The following is a 21,696-nucleotide window of genomic DNA, read 5'->3' on the forward strand; positions in this document are numbered from 1 at the left end:
CTGCTGCTGTGCACAGGTATATAAAGGCTCAGAGCCTATTATGACACGCGCAGCCAGCGTTCCATTGCCACATTCCATCTACTGCAGGCAGGATACCTGGCTGGCTGAATGTCGCTGAGAAGCTCACAGAGACCGCCATAAGCAACAGTTTAACAGAATGCCACAGACTAATCAACCAAACTTTTTGGGTTGGGTTCTCTTTTATAGTCTGCAGGCATTAAATGAAAGAAGTCAGTGTTCCAGCAGAAGGAGACAACGTTTCAGAAAAGGCATTGTAGCAAACCAAAAAAGAAATTTTAAGCGCAGCAGAGTAACCAGCGCACATACCTGTTAGCTCAGGTGAGTTTAAAAGGCTGCTGTTGATAACAAGGGCATTTGCTAAATAGATGGTGTGTGTGCAACAATATACTGAAAGGTCAATTATATTGTGCAGCTTATCTCACCAGCTGTAGTTATTTAGGTGAAAGCTCCAAAATGCTTGCCTAATATGTCTGTTTATCCAAAAGGAAGTAAAAAGGGAGAGCTAGAAAGATAGCATTGCATCACATTACATGGCAATGCAATGCACAGTTGCTGAAGTTGAACCAAAATGAGCTTGTAATCTGGCTTCTGCAACTTTGAACATGAAAAATCCAATGAGGAGAAGAAAAGCAAAGCCAAAGAGTCCATCCCAAAATCCGACAAACAAGCAAAATGAACAAAAAACATTGAATTCAATTCTTTCTGATTTTAGAAACTGCATTAAAGAAGGGGTGCACCGGTCCTGGAGATACTGCAATACCAGGTCAATGCGTGGAGTGGACAGAGCAAGCTCTTTTTCCATCTCCCTGTTCTAAAAATCCATTTAATATATGGTCCCCAGATAGGGGACGTATCAGATATTAAACTGATAAGAACAGATTTTTTTTTTTTTTATCGAAAGCCCGAATTCGTGTACAAAACCCGAGTGCGCTTAAAAAAGTGACAAGTGCCACAAAAAAAGTGCACTAGGATGCTGGTCTTCTTGAAACCCTCTCCAAAAGGAGAAGGGTCCCCCAAACCATTCCCCGTCCCTCCGAGCCAAAAGGCCACAGCGAGGAACAGGGACAAAAAGCCACCTCCAGCCGAAGCCAGAGGCGACCCAATCTTACCCCCAGCACCTGCCCGAGTTCTCACCCGAGCAAGGCACTGGGAGCCAAAGACTGTGCTCCCCTCCCGGAAGAGGGGAGCCAACAACGCTCTCCTCCCGAAAGAGGAGAGCCAGGGGGGTTCAGGGGGGAGCGGAACCTGATGGCCACACACTCCCCCCCTAGACCTGCCAAGAGAGGAACCCGTAAGGGAACCGCATCCCGACAAAATCCTAGTAGGACGTGACACACGTGAATAAGTGGACACACAGTGACAAAGAAATTAAATAAATAGTGAAGGTTTCACAGTATAATACTGCCCGGACCTTCGACCGGGAATTGAAAAATTCCCCATCCTAAGGCCAGAAGGCCCGGAATAAGGGTGTGTGCGAAGAAAGAAAATTTGAAGTGCTTGTGCAAATGTGCCATAAACTCAAGTGGGGTTCCCAATCCCAGTGAGTTAAGGCACCCCAGGGTCACCATTCCTGGGGCACTTCACACTTCGGGCTTTCGATCTTCCCCGGCCCAATGGCGTCGATCCTGGGGGGCCATGCTTTCCACCAGATGACTATATTAGCCACCTGGCGTACTAACAAGCGCCTAAACCCCAGTGTGCATAATGTATCAATCTACTAGGGCGGCCAACATCCAAAACCGCCTTTTCGAAAGATACTACACTTGATCTTAGCCAAAAGGCCGAGAAGCGATAACCAGAATTGGTTTCAAACTACGGAGCCACCCAAGGATCCTGAAAAGTCCATTTGTGGAGATGAGCTCCTGGACTCCCGTTAAGAAGACATGTTGTCAACCTCTAGATCCCTTACATGCCTGCACTTTTCGGCTTGCTGCTGCTGCAATCCACGCGTTTTAGATCTGCATAACTCCACCTCTTTAAACACAGCACCTTCACCCCCTGCTGTTCCCACCCGCCTCAACACCGTTGGAAGGGAGGAGAACCAATTAAGGCGGGGGGTGGGGTGGAACGAGCAGCTGTCTACCCTTAGCAGGAGGGCTCCTGATTACATACCTCTCCTGCTGCTGCTGCTGCTGGCTGTCCAGCAGCAGACTGAAGGTGGCTGCTGCTGTGCACAGGTATATAAAGGCTCAGAGCCTATTATGACACGCGCAGCCAGCGTTCCATTGCCACATTCCATCTACTGCAGGCAGGATACCTGGCTGGCTGAATGTCGCTGAGAAGCTCACAGAGACCGCCATAAGCAACAGTTTAACAGAATGCCACAGACTAATCAACCAAACTTTTTGGGTTGGGTTCTCTTTTATAGTCTGCAGGCATTAAATGAAAGAAGTCAGTGTTCCAGCAGAAGGAGACAACGTTTCAGAAAAGGCATTGTAGCAAACCAAAAAAGAAATTTTAAGCGCAGCAGAGTAACCAGCGCACATACCTGTTAGCTCAGGTGAGTTTAAAAGGCTGCTGTTGATAACAAGGGCATTTGCTAAATAGATGGTGTGTGTGCAACAATATACTGAAAGGTCAATTATATTGTGCAGCTTATCTCACCAGCTGTAGTTATTTAGGTGAAAGCTCCAAAATGCTTGCCTAATATGTCTGTTTATCCAAAAGGAAGTAAAAAGGGAGAGCTAGAAAGATAGCATTGCATCACATTACATGGCAATGCAATGCACAGTTGCTGAAGTTGAACCAAAATGAGCTTGTAATCTGGCTTCTGCAACTTTGAACATGAAAAATCCAATGAGGAGAAGAAAAGCAAAGCCAAAGAGTCCATCCCAAAATCCGACAAACAAGCAAAATGAACAAAAAACATTGAATTCAATTCTTTCTGATTTTAGAAACTGCATTAAAGAAGGGGTGCACCGGTCCTGGAGATACTGCAATACCAGGTCAATGCGTGGAGTGGACAGAGCAAGCTCTTTTTCCATCTCCCTGTTCTAAAAATCCATTTAATATATGGTCCCCAGATAGGGGACGTATCAGATATTAAACTGATAAGAACAGATTTTTTTTTTTTTTATCGAAAGCCCGAATTCGTGTACAAAACCCGAGTGCGCTTAAAAAAGTGACAAGTGCCACAAAAAAAGTGCACTAGGATGCTGGTCTTCTTGAAACCCTCTCCAAAAGGAGAAGGGTCCCCCAAACCATTCCCCGTCCCTCCGAGCCAAAAGGCCACAGCGAGGAACAGGGACAAAAAGCCACCTCCAGCCGAAGCCAGAGGCGACCCAATCTTACCCCCAGCACCTGCCCGAGTTCTCACCCGAGCAAGGCACTGGGAGCCAAAGACTGTGCTCCCCTCCCGGAAGAGGGGAGCCAACAACGCTCTCCTCCCGAAAGAGGAGAGCCAGGGGGGTTCAGGGGGGAGCGGAACCTGATGGCCACACACTCCACCCCTAGACCTGCCAAGAGAGGAACCCGTAAGGGAACCGCATCCCGACAAAATCCTAGTAGGACGTGACACACGTGAATAAGTGGACACACAGTGACAAAGAAATTAAATAAATAGTGAAGGTTTCACAGTATAATACTGCCCGGACCTTCGACCGGGAATTGAAAAATTCCCCATCCTAAGGCCAGAAGGCCCGGAATAAGGGTGTGTGCGAAGAAAGAAAATTTGAAGTGCTTGTGCAAATGTGCCATAAACTCAAGTGGGGTTCCCAATCCCAGTGAGTTAAGGCACCCCAGGGTCACCATTCCTGGGGCACTTCACACTTCGGGCTTTCGATCTTCCCCGGCCCAATGGCGTCGATCCTGGGGGGCCATGCTTTCCACCAGATGACTATATTAGCCACCTGGCGTACTAACAAGCGCCTAAACCCCAGTGTGCATAATGTATCAATCTACTAGGGCGGCCAACATCCAAAACCGCCTTTTCGAAAGATACTACACTTGATCTTAGCCAAAAGGCCGAGAAGCGATAACCAGAATTGGTTTCAAACTACGGAGCCACCCAAGGATCCTGAAAAGTCCATTTGTGGAGATGAGCTCCTGGACTCCCGTTAAGAAGACATGTTGTCAACCTCTAGATCCCTTACATGCCTGCACTTTTCGGCTTGCTGCTGCTGCAATCCACGCGTTTTAGATCTGCATAACTCCACCTCTTTAAACACAGCACCTTCACCCCCTGCTGTTCCCACCCGCCTCAACACCGTTGGAAGGGAGGAGAACCAATTAAGGCGGGGGGTGGGGTGGAACGAGCAGCTGTCTACCCTTAGCAGGAGGGCTCCTGATTACATACCTCTCCTGCTGCTGCTGCTGCTGGCTGTCCAGCAGCAGACTGAAGGTGGCTGCTGCTGTGCACAGGTATATAAAGGCTCAGAGCCTATTATGACACGCGCAGCCAGCGTTCCATTGCCACATTCCATCTACTGCAGGCAGGATACCTGGCTGGCTGAATGTCGCTGAGAAGCTCACAGAGACCGCCATAAGCAACAGTTTAACAGAATGCCACAGACTAATCAACCAAACTTTTTGGGTTGGGTTCTCTTTTATAGTCTGCAGGCATAAAATGAAAGAAGTCAGTGTTCCAGCAGAAGGAGACAACGTTTCAAAAAAGGCATTGTAGCAAACCAAAAAAGAAATTTTAAGCGCAGCAGAGTAACCAGCGCACATACCTGTTAGCTCAGGTGAGTTTAAAAGGCTGCTGTTGATAACAAGGGCATTTGCTAAATAGATGGTGTGTGTGCAACAATATACTGAAAGGTCAATTATATTGTGCAGCTTATCTCACCACCTGTAGTTATTTAGGTGAAAGCTCCAAAATGCTTGCCTAATATGTCTGTTTATCCAAAAGGAAGTAAAAAGGGAGAGCTAGAAAGATAGCATTGCATCACATTACATGGCAATGCAATGCACAGTTGCTGAAGTTGAACCAAAATGAGCTTGTAATCTGGCTTCTGCAACTTTGAACATGAAAAATCCAATGAGGAGAAGAAAAGCAAAGCCAAAGAGTCCATCCCAAAATCCGACAAACAAGCAAAATGAACAAAAAACATTGAATTCAATTCTTTCTGATTTTAGAAACTGCATTAAAGAAGGGGTGCACCGGTCCTGGAGATACTGCAATACCAGGTCAATGCGTGGAGTGGACAGAGCAAGCTCTTTTTCCATCTCCCTGTTCTAAAAATCCATTTAATATATGGTCCCCAGATAGGGGATGTATCAGATATTAAACTGATAAGAACAGATACTACACTTGATCTTAGCCAAAAGGCCGAGAAGCGATAACCAGAATTGGTTTCAAACTACGGAGCCACCCAAGGATCCTGAAAAGTCCATTTGTGGAGATGAGCTCCTGGACTCCCGTTAAGAAGACATGTTGTCAACCTCTAGATCCCTTACATGCCTGCACTTTTCGGCTTGCTGCTGCTGCAATCCACGCGTTTTAGATCTGCATAACTCCACCTCTTTAAACACAGCACCTTCACCCCCTGCTGTTCCCACCCGCCTCAACACCGTTGGAAGGGAGGAGAACCAATTAAGGCGGGGGGTGGGGTGGAACGAGCAGCTGTCTACCCTTAGCAGGAGGGCTCCTGATTACATACCTCTCCTGCTGCTGCTGCTGCTGGCTGTCCAGCAGCAGACTGAAGGTGGCTGCTGCTGTGCACAGGTATATAAAGGCTCAGAGCCTATTATGACACGCGCAGCCAGCGTTCCATTGCCACATTCCATCTACTGCAGGCAGGATACCTGGCTGGCTGAATGTCGCTGAGAAGCTCACAGAGACCGCCATAAGCAACAGTTTAACAGAATGCCACAGACTAATCAACCAAACTTTTTGGGTTGGGTTCTCTTTTATAGTCTGCAGGCATTAAATGAAAGAAGTCAGTGTTCCAGCAGAAGGAGACAACGTTTCAGAAAAGGCATTGTAGCAAACCAAAAAAGAAATTTTAAGCGCAGCAGAGTAACCAGCGCACATACCTGTTAGCTCAGGTGAGTTTAAAAGGCTGCTGTTGATAACAAGGGCATTTGCTAAATAGATGGTGTGTGTGCAACAATATACTGAAAGGTCAATTATATTGTGCAGCTTATCTCACCAGCTGTAGTTATTTAGGTGAAAGCTCCAAAATGCTTGCCTAATATGTCTGTTTATCCAAAAGGAAGTAAAAAGGGAGAGCTAGAAAGATAGCATTGCATCACATTACATGGCAATGCAATGCACAGTTGCTGAAGTTGAACCAAAATGAGCTTGTAATCTGGCTTCTGCAACTTTGAACATGAAAAATCCAATGAGGAGAAGAAAAGCAAAGCCAAAGAGTCCATCCCAAAATCCGACAAACAAGCAAAATGAACAAAAAACATTGAATTCAATTCTTTCTGATTTTAGAAACTGCATTAAAGAAGGGGTGCACCGGTCCTGGAGATACTGCAATACCAGGTCAATGCGTGGAGTGGACAGAGCAAGCTCTTTTTCCATCTCCCTGTTCTAAAAATCCATTTAATATATGGTCCCCAGATAGGGGACGTATCAGATATTAAACTGATAAGAACAGATTTTTTTTTTTTTTATCGAAAGCCCGAATTCGTGTACAAAACCCGAGTGCGCTTAAAAAAGTGACAAGTGCCACAAAAAAAGTGCACTAGGATGCTGGTCTTCTTGAAACCCTCTCCAAAAGGAGAAGGGTCCCCCAAACCATTCCCCGTCCCTCCGAGCCAAAAGGCCACAGCGAGGAACAGGGACAAAAAGCCACCTCCAGCCGAAGCCAGAGGCGACCCAATCTTACCCCCAGCACCTGCCCGAGTTCTCACCCGAGCAAGGCACTGGGAGCCAAAGACTGTGCTCCCCTCCCGGAAGAGGGGAGCCAACAACGCTCTCCTCCCGAAAGAGGAGAGCCAGGGGGGTTCAGGGGGGAGCGGAACCTGATGGCCACACACTCCCCCCCTAGACCTGCCAAGAGAGGAACCCGTAAGGGAACCGCATCCCGACAAAATCCTAGTAGGACGTGACACACGTGAATAAGTGGACACACAGTGACAAAGAAATTAAATAAATAGTGAAGGTTTCACAGTATAATACTGCCCGGACCTTCGACCGGGAATTGAAAAATTCCCCATCCTAAGGCCAGAAGGCCCGGAATAAGGGTGTGTGCGAAGAAAGAAAATTTGAAGTGCTTGTGCAAATGTGCCATAAACTCAAGTGGGGTTCCCAATCCCAGTGAGTTAAGGCACCCCAGGGTCACCATTCCTGGGGCACTTCACACTTCGGGCTTTCGATCTTCCCCGGCCCAATGGCGTCGATCCTGGGGGGCCATGCTTTCCACCAGATGACTATATTAGCCACCTGGCGTACTAACAAGCGCCTAAACCCCAGTGTGCATAATGTATCAATCTACTAGGGCGGCCAACATCCAAAACCGCCTTTTCGAAAGATACTACACTTGATCTTAGCCAAAAGGCCGAGAAGCGATAACCAGAATTGGTTTCAAACTACGGAGCCACCCAAGGATCCTGAAAAGTCCATTTGTGGAGATGAGCTCCTGGACTCCCGTTAAGAAGACATGTTGTCAACCTCTAGATCCCTTACATGCCTGCACTTTTCGGCTTGCTGCTGCTGCAATCCACGCGTTTTAGATCTGCATAACTCCACCTCTTTAAACACAGCACCTTCACCCCCTGCTGTTCCCACCCGCCTCAACACCGTTGGAAGGGAGGAGAACCAATTAAGGCGGGGGGTGGGGTGGAACGAGCAGCTGTCTACCCTTAGCAGGAGGGCTCCTGATTACATACCTCTCCTGCTGCTGCTGCTGCTGGCTGTCCAGCAGCAGACTGAAGGTGGCTGCTGCTGTGCACAGGTATATAAAGGCTCAGAGCCTATTATGACACGCGCAGCCAGCGTTCCATTGCCACATTCCATCTACTGCAGGCAGGATACCTGGCTGGCTGAATGTCGCTGAGAAGCTCACAGAGACCGCCATAAGCAACAGTTTAACAGAATGCCACAGACTAATCAACCAAACTTTTTGGGTTGGGTTCTCTTTTATAGTCTGCAGGCATTAAATGAAAGAAGTCAGTGTTCCAGCAGAAGGAGACAACGTTTCAGAAAAGGCATTGTAGCAAACCAAAAAAGAAATTTTAAGCGCAGCAGAGTAACCAGCGCACATACCTGTTAGCTCAGGTGAGTTTAAAAGGCTGCTGTTGATAACAAGGGCATTTGCTAAATAGATGGTGTGTGTGCAACAATATACTGAAAGGTCAATTATATTGTGCAGCTTATCTCACCAGCTGTAGTTATTTAGGTGAAAGCTCCAAAATGCTTGCCTAATATGTCTGTTTATCCAAAAGGAAGTAAAAAGGGAGAGCTAGAAAGATAGCATTGCATCACATTACATGGCAATGCAATGCACAGTTGCTGAAGTTGAACCAAAATGAGCTTGTAATCTGGCTTCTGCAACTTTGAACATGAAAAATCCAATGAGGAGAAGAAAAGCAAAGCCAAAGAGTCCATCCCAAAATCCGACAAACAAGCAAAATGAACAAAAAACATTGAATTCAATTCTTTCTGATTTTAGAAACTGCATTAAAGAAGGGGTGCACCGGTCCTGGAGATACTGCAATACCAGGTCAATGCGTGGAGTGGACAGAGCAAGCTCTTTTTCCATCTCCCTGTTCTAAAAATCCATTTAATATATGGTCCCCAGATAGGGGACGTATCAGATATTAAACTGATAAGAACAGATTTTTTTTTTTTTTATCGAAAGCCCGAATTCGTGTACAAAACCCGAGTGCGCTTAAAAAAGTGACAAGTGCCACAAAAAAAGTGCACTAGGATGCTGGTCTTCTTGAAACCCTCTCCAAAAGGAGAAGGGTCCCCCAAACCATTCCCCGTCCCTCCGAGCCAAAAGGCCACAGCGAGGAACAGGGACAAAAAGCCACCTCCAGCCGAAGCCAGAGGCGACCCAATCTTACCCCCAGCACCTGCCCGAGTTCTCACCCGAGCAAGGCACTGGGAGCCAAAGACTGTGCTCCCCTCCCGGAAGAGGGGAGCCAACAACGCTCTCCTCCCGAAAGAGGAGAGCCAGGGGGGTTCAGGGGGGAGCGGAACCTGATGGCCACACACTCCACCCCTAGACCTGCCAAGAGAGGAACCCGTAAGGGAACCGCATCCCGACAAAATCCTAGTAGGACGTGACACACGTGAATAAGTGGACACACAGTGACAAAGAAATTAAATAAATAGTGAAGGTTTCACAGTATAATACTGCCCGGACCTTCGACCGGGAATTGAAAAATTCCCCATCCTAAGGCCAGAAGGCCCGGAATAAGGGTGTGTGCGAAGAAAGAAAATTTGAAGTGCTTGTGCAAATGTGCCATAAACTCAAGTGGGGTTCCCAATCCCAGTGAGTTAAGGCACCCCAGGGTCACCATTCCTGGGGCACTTCACACTTCGGGCTTTCGATCTTCCCCGGCCCAATGGCGTCGATCCTGGGGGGCCATGCTTTCCACCAGATGACTATATTAGCCACCTGGCGTACTAACAAGCGCCTAAACCCCAGTGTGCATAATGTATCAATCTACTAGGGCGGCCAACATCCAAAACCGCCTTTTCGAAAGATACTACACTTGATCTTAGCCAAAAGGCCGAGAAGCGATAACCAGAATTGGTTTCAAACTACGGAGCCACCCAAGGATCCTGAAAAGTCCATTTGTGGAGATGAGCTCCTGGACTCCCGTTAAGAAGACATGTTGTCAACCTCTAGATCCCTTACATGCCTGCACTTTTCGGCTTGCTGCTGCTGCAATCCACGCGTTTTAGATCTGCATAACTCCACCTCTTTAAACACAGCACCTTCACCCCCTGCTGTTCCCACCCGCCTCAACACCGTTGGAAGGGAGGAGAACCAATTAAGGCGGGGGGTGGGGTGGAACGAGCAGCTGTCTACCCTTAGCAGGAGGGCTCCTGATTACATACCTCTCCTGCTGCTGCTGCTGCTGGCTGTCCAGCAGCAGACTGAAGGTGGCTGCTGCTGTGCACAGGTATATAAAGGCTCAGAGCCTATTATGACACGCGCAGCCAGCGTTCCATTGCCACATTCCATCTACTGCAGGCAGGATACCTGGCTGGCTGAATGTCGCTGAGAAGCTCACAGAGACCGCCATAAGCAACAGTTTAACAGAATGCCACAGACTAATCAACCAAACTTTTTGGGTTGGGTTCTCTTTTATAGTCTGCAGGCATAAAATGAAAGAAGTCAGTGTTCCAGCAGAAGGAGACAACGTTTCAAAAAAGGCATTGTAGCAAACCAAAAAAGAAATTTTAAGCGCAGCAGAGTAACCAGCGCACATACCTGTTAGCTCAGGTGAGTTTAAAAGGCTGCTGTTGATAACAAGGGCATTTGCTAAATAGATGGTGTGTGTGCAACAATATACTGAAAGGTCAATTATATTGTGCAGCTTATCTCACCACCTGTAGTTATTTAGGTGAAAGCTCCAAAATGCTTGCCTAATATGTCTGTTTATCCAAAAGGAAGTAAAAAGGGAGAGCTAGAAAGATAGCATTGCATCACATTACATGGCAATGCAATGCACAGTTGCTGAAGTTGAACCAAAATGAGCTTGTAATCTGGCTTCTGCAACTTTGAACATGAAAAATCCAATGAGGAGAAGAAAAGCAAAGCCAAAGAGTCCATCCCAAAATCCGACAAACAAGCAAAATGAACAAAAAACATTGAATTCAATTCTTTCTGATTTTAGAAACTGCATTAAAGAAGGGGTGCACCGGTCCTGGAGATACTGCAATACCAGGTCAATGCGTGGAGTGGACAGAGCAAGCTCTTTTTCCATCTCCCTGTTCTAAAAATCCATTTAATATATGGTCCCCAGATAGGGGATGTATCAGATATTAAACTGATAAGAACAGATACTACACTTGATCTTAGCCAAAAGGCCGAGAAGCGATAACCAGAATTGGTTTCAAACTACGGAGCCACCCAAGGATCCTGAAAAGTCCATTTGTGGAGATGAGCTCCTGGACTCCCGTTAAGAAGACATGTTGTCAACCTCTAGATCCCTTACATGCCTGCACTTTTCGGCTTGCTGCTGCTGCAATCCACGCGTTTTAGATCTGCATAACTCCACCTCTTTAAACACAGCACCTTCACCCCCTGCTGTTCCCACCCGCCTCAACACCGTTGGAAGGGAGGAGAACCAATTAAGGCGGGGGGTGGGGTGGAACGAGCAGCTGTCTACCCTTAGCAGGAGGGCTCCTGATTACATACCTCTCCTGCTGCTGCTGCTGCTGGCTGTCCAGCAGCAGACTGAAGGTGGCTGCTGCTGTGCACAGGTATATAAAGGCTCAGAGCCTATTATGACACGCGCAGCCAGCGTTCCATTGCCACATTCCATCTACTGCAGGCAGGATACCTGGCTGGCTGAATGTCGCTGAGAAGCTCACAGAGACCGCCATAAGCAACAGTTTAACAGAATGCCACAGACTAATCAACCAAACTTTTTGGGTTGGGTTCTCTTTTATAGTCTGCAGGCATTAAATGAAAGAAGTCAGTGTTCCAGCAGAAGGAGACAACGTTTCAGAAAAGGCATTGTAGCAAACCAAAAAAGAAATTTTAAGCGCAGCAGAGTAACCAGCGCACATACCTGTTAGCTCAGGTGAGTTTAAAAGGCTGCTGTTGATAACAAGGGCATTTGCTAAATAGATGGTGTGTGTGCAACAATATACTGAAAGGTCAATTATATTGTGCAGCTTATCTCACCAGCTGTAGTTATTTAGGTGAAAGCTCCAAAATGCTTGCCTAATATGTCTGTTTATCCAAAAGGAAGTAAAAAGGGAGAGCTAGAAAGATAGCATTGCATCACATTACATGGCAATGCAATGCACAGTTGCTGAAGTTGAACCAAAATGAGCTTGTAATCTGGCTTCTGCAACTTTGAACATGAAAAATCCAATGAGGAGAAGAAAAGCAAAGCCAAAGAGTCCATCCCAAAATCCGACAAACAAGCAAAATGAACAAAAAACATTGAATTCAATTCTTTCTGATTTTAGAAACTGCATTAAAGAAGGGGTGCACCGGTCCTGGAGATACTGCAATACCAGGTCAATGCGTGGAGTGGACAGAGCAAGCTCTTTTTCCATCTCCCTGTTCTAAAAATCCATTTAATATATGGTCCCCAGATAGGGGACGTATCAGATATTAAACTGATAAGAACAGATTTTTTTTTTTTTTATCGAAAGCCCGAATTCGTGTACAAAACCCGAGTGCGCTTAAAAAAGTGACAAGTGCCACAAAAAAAGTGCACTAGGATGCTGGTCTTCTTGAAACCCTCTCCAAAAGGAGAAGGGTCCCCCAAACCATTCCCCGTCCCTCCGAGCCAAAAGGCCACAGCGAGGAACAGGGACAAAAAGCCACCTCCAGCCGAAGCCAGAGGCGACCCAATCTTACCCCCAGCACCTGCCCGAGTTCTCACCCGAGCAAGGCACTGGGAGCCAAAGACTGTGCTCCCCTCCCGGAAGAGGGGAGCCAACAACGCTCTCCTCCCGAAAGAGGAGAGCCAGGGGGGTTCAGGGGGGAGCGGAACCTGATGGCCACACACTCCCCCCCTAGACCTGCCAAGAGAGGAACCCGTAAGGGAACCGCATCCCGACAAAATCCTAGTAGGACGTGACACACGTGAATAAGTGGACACACAGTGACAAAGAAATTAAATAAATAGTGAAGGTTTCACAGTATAATACTGCCCGGACCTTCGACCGGGAATTGAAAAATTCCCCATCCTAAGGCCAGAAGGCCCGGAATAAGGGTGTGTGCGAAGAAAGAAAATTTGAAGTGCTTGTGCAAATGTGCCATAAACTCAAGTGGGGTTCCCAATCCCAGTGAGTTAAGGCACCCCAGGGTCACCATTCCTGGGGCACTTCACACTTCGGGCTTTCGATCTTCCCCGGCCCAATGGCGTCGATCCTGGGGGGCCATGCTTTCCACCAGATGACTATATTAGCCACCTGGCGTACTAACAAGCGCCTAAACCCCAGTGTGCATAATGTATCAATCTACTAGGGCGGCCAACATCCAAAACCGCCTTTTCGAAAGATACTACACTTGATCTTAGCCAAAAGGCCGAGAAGCGATAACCAGAATTGGTTTCAAACTACGGAGCCACCCAAGGATCCTGAAAAGTCCATTTGTGGAGATGAGCTCCTGGACTCCCGTTAAGAAGACATGTTGTCAACCTCTAGATCCCTTACATGCCTGCACTTTTCGGCTTGCTGCTGCTGCAATCCACGCGTTTTAGATCTGCATAACTCCACCTCTTTAAACACAGCACCTTCACCCCCTGCTGTTCCCACCCGCCTCAACACCGTTGGAAGGGAGGAGAACCAATTAAGGCGGGGGGTGGGGTGGAACGAGCAGCTGTCTACCCTTAGCAGGAGGGCTCCTGATTACATACCTCTCCTGCTGCTGCTGCTGCTGGCTGTCCAGCAGCAGACTGAAGGTGGCTGCTGCTGTGCACAGGTATATAAAGGCTCAGAGCCTATTATGACACGCGCAGCCAGCGTTCCATTGCCACATTCCATCTACTGCAGGCAGGATACCTGGCTGGCTGAATGTCGCTGAGAAGCTCACAGAGACCGCCATAAGCAACAGTTTAACAGAATGCCACAGACTAATCAACCAAACTTTTTGGGTTGGGTTCTCTTTTATAGTCTGCAGGCATAAAATGAAAGAAGTCAGTGTTCCAGCAGAAGGAGACAACGTTTCAAAAAAGGCATTGTAGCAAACCAAAAAAGAAATTTTAAGCGCAGCAGAGTAACCAGCGCACATACCTGTTAGCTCAGGTGAGTTTAAAAGGCTGCTGTTGATAACAAGGGCATTTGCTAAATAGATGGTGTGTGTGCAACAATATACTGAAAGGTCAATTATATTGTGCAGCTTATCTCACCACCTGTAGTTATTTAGGTGAAAGCTCCAAAATGCTTGCCTAATATGTCTGTTTATCCAAAAGGAAGTAAAAAGGGAGAGCTAGAAAGATAGCATTGCATCACATTACATGGCAATGCAATGCACAGTTGCTGAAGTTGAACCAAAATGAGCTTGTAATCTGGCTTCTGCAACTTTGAACATGAAAAATCCAATGAGGAGAAGAAAAGCAAAGCCAAAGAGTCCATCCCAAAATCCGACAAACAAGCAAAATGAACAAAAAACATTGAATTCAATTCTTTCTGATTTTAGAAACTGCATTAAAGAAGGGGTGCACCGGTCCTGGAGATACTGCAATACCAGGTCAATGCGTGGAGTGGACAGAGCAAGCTCTTTTTCCATCTCCCTGTTCTAAAAATCCATTTAATATATGGTCCCCAGATAGGGGATGTATCAGATATTAAACTGATAAGAACAGATACTACACTTGATCTTAGCCAAAAGGCCGAGAAGCGATAACCAGAATTGGTTTCAAACTACGGAGCCACCCAAGGATCCTGAAAAGTCCATTTGTGGAGATGAGCTCCTGGACTCCCGTTAAGAAGACATGTTGTCAACCTCTAGATCCCTTACATGCCTGCACTTTTCGGCTTGCTGCTGCTGCAATCCACGCGTTTTAGATCTGCATAACTCCACCTCTTTAAACACAGCACCTTCACCCCCTGCTGTTCCCACCCGCCTCAACACCGTTGGAAGGGAGGAGAACCAATTAAGGCGGGGGGTGGGGTGGAACGAGCAGCTGTCTACCCTTAGCAGGAGGGCTCCTGATTACATACCTCTCCTGCTGCTGCTGCTGGCTGTCCAGCAGCAGACTGAAGGTGGCTGCTGCTGTGCACAGGTATATAAAGGCTCAGAGCCTATTATGACACGCGCAGCCAGCGTTCCATTGCCACATTCCATCTACTGCAGGCAGGATACCTGGCTGGCTGAATGTCGCTGAGAAGCTCACAGAGACCGCCATAAGCAACAGTTTAACAGAATGCCACAGACTAATCAACCAAACTTTTTGGGTTGGGTTCTCTTTTATAGTCTGCAGGCATTAAATGAAAGAAGTCAGTGTTCCAGCAGAAGGAGACAACGTTTCAGAAAAGGCATTGTAGCAAACCAAAAAAGAAATTTTAAGCGCAGCAGAGTAACCAGCGCACATACCTGTTAGCTCAGGTGAGTTTAAAAGGCTGCTGTTGATAACAAGGGCATTTGCTAAATAGATGGTGTGTGTGCAACAATATACTGAAAGGTCAATTATATTGTGCAGCTTATCTCACCACCTGTAGTTATTTAGGTGAAAGCTCCAAAATGCTTGCCTAATATGTCTGTTTATCCAAAAGGAAGTAAAAAGGGAGAGCTAGAAAGATAGCATTGCATCACATTACATGGCAATGCAATGCACAGTTGCTGAAGTTGAACCAAAATGAGCTTGTAATCTGGCTTCTGCAACTTTGAACATGAAAAATCCAATGAGGAGAAGAAAAGCAAAGCCAAAGAGTCCATCCCAAAATCCGACAAACAAGCAAAATGAACAAAAAACATTGAATTCAATTCTTTCTGATTTTAGAAACTGCATTAAAGAAGGGGTGCACCGGTCCTGGAGATACTGCAATACCAGGTCAATGCGTGGAGTGGACAGAGCAAGCTCTTTTTCCATCTCCCTGTTCTAAAAATCCATTTAATATATGGTCCCCAGATAGGGGACGTATCAGATATTAAACTGATAAGAACAGATACTACACTTGATCTTAGCCAAAAGGCCGAGGAGCGATAACCAGAATTGGTTTCAAACTACGGAGCCACCCAAGGATCCTGAAAAGTCCATTTGTGGAGATGAGCTCCTGGACTCCCGTTAAGAAGACATGTTGTCAACCTCTAGATCCCTTACATGCCTGCACTTTTCGGCTTGCTGCTGCTGCAATCCACGCGTTTTAGATCTGCATAACTCCACCTCTTTAAACACAGCACCTTCACCCCCTGCTGTTCCCACCCGCCTCAACACCGTTGGAAGGGAGGAGAACCAATTAAGGCGGGGGGTGGGGTGGAACGAGCAGCTGTCTACCCTTAGCAGGAGGGCTCCTGATTACATACCTCTCCTGCTGCTGCTGCTGCTGGCTGTCCAGCAGCAGACTGAAGGTGGCTGCTGCTGTGCACAGGTATATAAAGGCTCAGAGCCTATTATGACACGCGCAGCCAGCGTTCCATTGCCACATTCCATCTACTGCAGGCAGGATACCTGGCTGGCTGAATGTCGCTGAGAAGCTCACAGAGACCGCCATAAGCAACAGTTTAACAGAATGCCACAGACTAATCAACCAAACTTTTTGGGTTGGGTTCTCTTTTATAGTCTGCAGGCATTAAATGAAAGAAGTCAGTGTTCCAGCAGAAGGAGACAACGTTTCAGAAAAGGCATTGTAGCAAACCAAAAAAGAAATTTTAAGCGCAGCAGAGTAACCAGCGCACATACCTGTTAGCTCAGGTGAGTTTAAAAGGCTGCTGTTGATAACAAGGGCATTTGCTAAATAGATGGTGTGTGTGCAACAATATACTGAAAGGTCAATTATATTGTGCAGCTTATCTCACCACCTGTAGTTATTTAGGTGAAAGCTCCAAAATGCTTGCCTAATATGTCTGTTTATCCAAAAGGAAGTAAAAAGGGAGAGCTAGAAAGATAGCATTGCATCACATTACATGGCAATGCAATGCACAGTTGCTGAAGTTGAACCAAAATGAGCTTGTAATCTGGCTTCTGCAACTTTGAACATGAAAAATCCAATGAGGAGAAGAAAAGCAAAGCCAAAGAGTCCATCCCAAAATCCGACAAACAAGCAAAATGAACAAAAAACATTGAATTCAATTCTTTCTGATTTTAGAAACTGCATTAAAGAAGGGGTGCACCGGTCCTGGAGATACTGCAATACCAGGTCAATGCATGGAGTGGACAGAGCAAGCTCTTTTTCCATCTCCCTGTTCTAAAAATCCATTTAATATATGGTCCCCAGATAGGGGACGTATCAGATATTAAACTGATAAGAACAGATACTACACTTGATCTTAGCCAAAAGGCCGAGAAGCGATAACCAGAATTGGTTTCAAACTACGGAGCCACCCAAGGATCCTGAAAAGTCCATTTGTGGAGATGAGCTCCTGGACTCCCATTAAGAAGACATGTTGTCAACCTCTAGATCCCTTACATGCCTGCACTTTTCGGCTTGCTGCTGCTGCAATCCACGCGTTTTAGATCTGCATAACTCCACCTCTTTAAACAAAGCACCTTCACCCCCTGCTGTTCCCACCCGCCTCAACACCGTTGGAAGGGAGGAGAACCAATTAAGGCGGGGGGTGGGGTGGAACGAGCAGCTGTCTACCCTTAGCAGGAGGGCTCCTGATTACATACCTCTCCTGCTGCTGCTGCTGCTGGCTGTCCAGCAGCAGACTGAAGGTGGCTGCTGCTGTGCACAGGTATATAAAGGCTCAGAGCCTATTATGACACGCGCAGCCAGCGTTCCATTGCCACATTCCATCTACTGCAGGCAGGATACCTGGCTGGCTGAATGTCGCTGAGAAGCTCACAGAGACCGCCATAAGCAACAGTTTAACAGAATGCCACAGACTAATCAACCAAACTTTTTGGGTTGGATTCTCTTTTATAGTCTGCAGGCATTAAATGAAAGAAGTCAGTGTTCCAGCAGAAGGAGACAACGTTTCAGAAAAGGCATTGTAGCAAACCAAAAAAGAAATTTTAAGCGCAGCAGAGTAACCAGCGCACATACCTGTTAGCTCAGGTGAGTTTAAAAGGCTGCTGTTGATAACAAGGGCATTTGCTAAATAGATGGTGTGTGTGCAACAATATACTGAAAGGTCAATTATATTGTGCAGCTTATCTCACCACCTGTAGTTATTTAGGTGAAAGCTCCAAAATGCTTGCCTAATATGTCTGTTTATCCAAAAGGAAGTAAAAAGGGAGAGCTAGAAAGATAGCATTGCATCACATTACATGGCAATGCAATGCACAGTTGCTGAAGTTGAACCAAAATGAGCTTGTAATCTGGCTTCTGCAACTTTGAACATGAAAAATCCAATGAGGAGAAGAAAAGCAAAGCCAAAGAGTCCATCCCAAAATCCGACAAACAAGCAAAATGAACAAAAAACATTGAATTCAATTCTTTCTGATTTTAGAAACTGCATTAAAGAAGGGGTGCACCGGTCCTGGAGATACTGCAATACCAGGTCAATGCGTGGAGTGGACAGAGCAAGCTCTTTTTCCATCTCCCTGTTCTAAAAATCCATTTAATATATGGTCCCCAGATAGGGGACGTATCAGATATTAAACTGATAAGAACAGATACTACACTTGATCTTAGCCAAAAGGCCGAGAAGCGATAACCAGAATTGGTTTCAAACTACGGAGCCACCCAAGGATCCTGAAAAGTCCATTTGTGGAGATGAGCTCCTGGACTCCCGTTAAGAAGACATGTTGTCAACCTCTAGATCCCTTACATGCCTGCACTTTTCGGCTTGCTGCTGCTGCAATCCACGCGTTTTAGATCTGCATAACTCCACCTCTTTAAACACAGCACCTTCACCCCCTGCTGTTCCCACCCGCCTCAACACCGTTGGAAGGGAGGAGAACCAATTAAGGCGGGGGGTGGGGTGGAACGAGCAGCTGTCTACCCTTAGCAGGAGGGCTCCTGATTACATACCTCTCCTGCTGCTGCTGCTGCTGGCTGTCCAGCAGCAGACTGAAGGTGGCTGCTGCTGTGCACAGGTATATAAAGGCTCAGAGCCTATTATGACACGCGCAGCCAGCGTTCCATTGCCACATTCCATCTACTGCAGGCAGGATACCTGGCTGGCTGAATGTCGCTGAGAAGCTCACAGAGACCGCCATAAGCAACAGTTTAACAGAATGCCACAGACTAATCAACCAAACTTTTTGGGTTGGGTTCTCTTTTATAGTCTGCAGGCATTAAATGAAAGAAGTCAGTGTTCCAGCAGAAGGAGACAACGTTTCAGAAAAGGCATTGTAGCAAACCAAAAAAGAAATTTTAAGCGCAGCAGAGTAACCAGCGCACATACCTGTTAGCTCAGGTGAGTTTAAAAGGCTGCTGTTGATAACAAGGGCATTTGCTAAATAGATGGTGTGTGTGCAACAATATACTGAAAGGTCAATTATATTGTGCAGCTTATCTCACCACCTGTAGTTATTTAGGTGAAAGCTCCAAAATGCTTGCCTAATATGTCTGTTTATCCAAAAGGAAGTAAAAAGGGAGAGCTAGAAAGATAGCATTGCATCACATTACATGGCAATGCAATGCACAGTTGCTGAAGTTGAACCAAAATGAGCTTGTAATCTGGCTTCTGCAACTTTGAACATGAAAAATCCAATGAGGAGAAGAAAAGCAAAGCCAAAGAGTCCATCCCAAAATCCGACAAACAAGCAAAATGAACAAAAAACATTGAATTCAATTCTTTCTGATTTTAGAAACTGCATTAAAGAAGGGGTGCACCGGTCCTGGAGATACTGCAATACCAGGTCAATGCGTGGAGTGGACAGAGCAAGCTCTTTTTCCATCTCCCTGTTCTAAAAATCCATTTAATATATGGTCCCCAGATAGGGGACGTATCAGATATTAAACTGATAAGAACAGATACTACACTTGATCTTAGCCAAAAGGCCGAGAAGCGATAACCAGAATTGGTTTCAAACTACGGAGCCACCCAAGGATCCTGAAAAGTCCATTTGTGGAGATGAGCTCCTGGACTCCCGTTAAGAAGACATGTTGTCAACCTCTAGATCCCTTACATGCCTGCACTTTTCGGCTTGCTGCTGCTGCAATCCACGCGTTTTAGATCTGCATAACTCCACCTCTTTAAACACAGCACCTTCACCCCCTGCTGTTCCCACCCGCCTCAACACCGTTGGATGGGAGGAGAACCAATTAAGGCGGGGGGTGGGGTGGAACGAGCAGCTGTCTACCCTTAGCAGGAGGGCTCCTGATTACATACCTCTCCTGCTGCTGCTGCTGCTGGCTGTCCAGCAGCAGACTGAAGGTGGCTGCTGCTGTGCACAGGTATATAAAGGCTCAGAGCCTATTATGACACGCGCAGCCAGCGTTCCATTGCCACATTCCATCTACTGCAGGCAGGATACCTGGCTGGCTGAATGTCGCTGAGAAGCTCACAGAGACCGCCATAAGCAACAGTTTAACAGAATGCCACAGACTAATCAACCAAACTTTTTGGGTTGGGTTCTCTTTTATAGTCTGCAGGCATTAAATGAAAGAAGTCAGTGTTCCAGCAGAAGGAGACAACGTTTCAGAAAAGGCATTGTAGCAAACCAAAAAAGAAATTTTAAGCGCAGCAGAGTAACCAGCGCACATACCTGTTAGCTCAGGTGAGTTTAAAAGGCTGCTGTTGATAACAAGGGCATTTGCTAAATAGATGGTGTGTGTGCAACAATATACTGAAAGGTCAATTATATTGTGCAGCTTATCTCACCACCTGTAGTTATTTAGGTGAAAGCTCCAAAATGCTTGCCTAATATGTCTGTTTATCCAAAAGGAAGTAAAAAGGGAGAGCTAGAAAGATAGCATTGCATCACATTACATGGCAATGCAATGCACAGTTGCTCAAGTTGAACCAAAATGAGCTTGTAATCTGGCTTCTGCAACTTTGAACATGAAAAATCCAATGAGGAGAAGAAAAGCAAAGCCAAAGAGTCCATCCCAAAATCCGACAAACAAGCAAAATGAACAAAAAACATTGAATTCAATTCTTTCTGATTTTAGAAACTGCATTAAAGAAGGGGTGCACCGGTCCTGGAGATACTGCAATACCAGGTCAATGCGTGGAGTGGACAGAGCAAGCTCTTTTTCCATCTCCCTGTTCTAAAAATCCATTTAATATATGGTCCCCAGATAGGGGACGTATCAGATATTAAACTGATAAGAACAGATACTACACTTGATCTTAGCCAAAAGGCCGAGAAGCGATAACCAGAATTGGTTTCAAACTACGGAGCCACCCAAGGATCCTGAAAAGTCCATTTGTGGAGATGAGCTCCTGGACTCCCGTTAAGAAGACATGTTGTCAACCTCTAGATCCCTTACATGCCTGCACTTTTCGGCTTGCTGCTGCTGCAATCCACGCGTTTTAGATCTGCATAACTCCACCTCTTTAAACACAGCACCTTCACCCCCTGCTGTTCCCACCCGCCTCAACACCGTTGGAAGGGAGGAGAACCAATTAAGGCGGGGGGTGGGGTGGAAAGAGCAGCTGTCTACCCTTAGCAGGAGGGCTCCTGATTACATACCTCTCCTGCTGCTGCTGCTGCTGGCTGTCCAGCAGCAGACTGAAGGTGGCTGCTGCTGTGCACAGGTATATAAAGGCTCAGAGCCTATTATGACACGCGCAGCCAGCGTTCCATTGCCACATTCCATCTACTGCAGGCAGGATACCTGGCTGGCTGAATGTCGCTGAGAAGCTCACAGAGACCGCCATAAGCAACAGTTTAACAGAATGCCACAGACTAATCAACCAAACTTTTTGGGTTGGGTTCTCTTTTATAGTCTGCAGGCATTAAATGAAAGAAGTCAGTGTTCCAGCAGAAGGAGACAACGTTTCAGAAAAGGCATTGTAGCAAACCAAAAAAGAAATTTTAAGCGCAGCAGAGTAACCAGCGCACATACCTGTTAGCTCAGGT

At 46.4% G+C, this 21,696-nt stretch overlaps 13 non-coding genes and 5 pseudogenes across 13 annotated transcripts; all 18 read right to left on the reverse strand.

Moving 5' to 3' along the window:
* Positions 1 to 747: 747 nt before the first annotated feature.
* On the reverse strand, positions 748 to 933 carry LOC141179849 (U2 spliceosomal RNA). The gene has a single exon (XR_012255802.1). It is a non-coding gene; the product is annotated as a U2 spliceosomal RNA (small nuclear RNA).
* Positions 934 to 1,722: 789 nt separating this feature from the next.
* On the reverse strand, positions 1,723 to 1,814 carry LOC141180110 (U2 spliceosomal RNA; annotated as a pseudogene).
* A 1,115-nt stretch (positions 1,815 to 2,929) lies between these two features.
* LOC141179830 (U2 spliceosomal RNA) lies at positions 2,930 to 3,115 on the reverse strand. Its single transcript, XR_012255785.1, has one exon. It is a non-coding gene; the product is annotated as a U2 spliceosomal RNA (small nuclear RNA).
* Positions 3,116 to 3,904: 789 nt separating this feature from the next.
* On the reverse strand, positions 3,905 to 3,996 carry LOC141180111 (U2 spliceosomal RNA; annotated as a pseudogene).
* Positions 3,997 to 5,111: 1,115 nt separating this feature from the next.
* LOC141179511 (U2 spliceosomal RNA) lies at positions 5,112 to 5,302 on the reverse strand. Its single transcript, XR_012255520.1, has one exon. It is a non-coding gene; the product is annotated as a U2 spliceosomal RNA (small nuclear RNA).
* A 1,115-nt stretch (positions 5,303 to 6,417) lies between these two features.
* On the reverse strand, positions 6,418 to 6,603 carry LOC141179851 (U2 spliceosomal RNA). Its single transcript, XR_012255804.1, has one exon. It is a non-coding gene; the product is annotated as a U2 spliceosomal RNA (small nuclear RNA).
* A 789-nt stretch (positions 6,604 to 7,392) lies between these two features.
* Positions 7,393 to 7,484, reverse strand: LOC141180112 (U2 spliceosomal RNA; annotated as a pseudogene).
* A 1,115-nt stretch (positions 7,485 to 8,599) lies between these two features.
* LOC141179852 (U2 spliceosomal RNA) lies at positions 8,600 to 8,785 on the reverse strand. Its single transcript, XR_012255805.1, has one exon. It is a non-coding gene; the product is annotated as a U2 spliceosomal RNA (small nuclear RNA).
* A 789-nt stretch (positions 8,786 to 9,574) lies between these two features.
* On the reverse strand, positions 9,575 to 9,666 carry LOC141180113 (U2 spliceosomal RNA; annotated as a pseudogene).
* Positions 9,667 to 10,781: 1,115 nt separating this feature from the next.
* LOC141179513 (U2 spliceosomal RNA) lies at positions 10,782 to 10,972 on the reverse strand. Its single transcript, XR_012255521.1, has one exon. It is a non-coding gene; the product is annotated as a U2 spliceosomal RNA (small nuclear RNA).
* A 1,115-nt stretch (positions 10,973 to 12,087) lies between these two features.
* Positions 12,088 to 12,273, reverse strand: LOC141179853 (U2 spliceosomal RNA). The gene has a single exon (XR_012255806.1). It is a non-coding gene; the product is annotated as a U2 spliceosomal RNA (small nuclear RNA).
* Positions 12,274 to 13,062: 789 nt separating this feature from the next.
* LOC141180114 (U2 spliceosomal RNA) lies at positions 13,063 to 13,154 on the reverse strand (annotated as a pseudogene).
* A 1,115-nt stretch (positions 13,155 to 14,269) lies between these two features.
* LOC141179514 (U2 spliceosomal RNA) lies at positions 14,270 to 14,460 on the reverse strand. The gene has a single exon (XR_012255522.1). It is a non-coding gene; the product is annotated as a U2 spliceosomal RNA (small nuclear RNA).
* Positions 14,461 to 15,572: 1,112 nt separating this feature from the next.
* Positions 15,573 to 15,763, reverse strand: LOC141179624 (U2 spliceosomal RNA). The gene has a single exon (XR_012255621.1). It is a non-coding gene; the product is annotated as a U2 spliceosomal RNA (small nuclear RNA).
* A 1,115-nt stretch (positions 15,764 to 16,878) lies between these two features.
* LOC141179401 (U2 spliceosomal RNA) lies at positions 16,879 to 17,069 on the reverse strand. The gene has a single exon (XR_012255420.1). It is a non-coding gene; the product is annotated as a U2 spliceosomal RNA (small nuclear RNA).
* A 1,115-nt stretch (positions 17,070 to 18,184) lies between these two features.
* Positions 18,185 to 18,375, reverse strand: LOC141179234 (U2 spliceosomal RNA). The gene has a single exon (XR_012255269.1). It is a non-coding gene; the product is annotated as a U2 spliceosomal RNA (small nuclear RNA).
* Positions 18,376 to 19,490: 1,115 nt separating this feature from the next.
* On the reverse strand, positions 19,491 to 19,681 carry LOC141179235 (U2 spliceosomal RNA). The gene has a single exon (XR_012255270.1). It is a non-coding gene; the product is annotated as a U2 spliceosomal RNA (small nuclear RNA).
* Positions 19,682 to 20,796: 1,115 nt separating this feature from the next.
* LOC141179238 (U2 spliceosomal RNA) lies at positions 20,797 to 20,987 on the reverse strand. The gene has a single exon (XR_012255272.1). It is a non-coding gene; the product is annotated as a U2 spliceosomal RNA (small nuclear RNA).
* Positions 20,988 to 21,696: the final 709 nt, after the last annotated feature.

This window comes from Phyllobates terribilis, unplaced genomic scaffold, assembly GCF_046119375.1.
Source record: "Phyllobates terribilis strain yellow unplaced genomic scaffold, ASM4611937v1 Scaffold_30__1_contigs__length_15301838, whole genome shotgun sequence".
Classification (NCBI taxonomy): Eukaryota; Metazoa; Chordata; class Amphibia; order Anura; family Dendrobatidae; genus Phyllobates; species Phyllobates terribilis.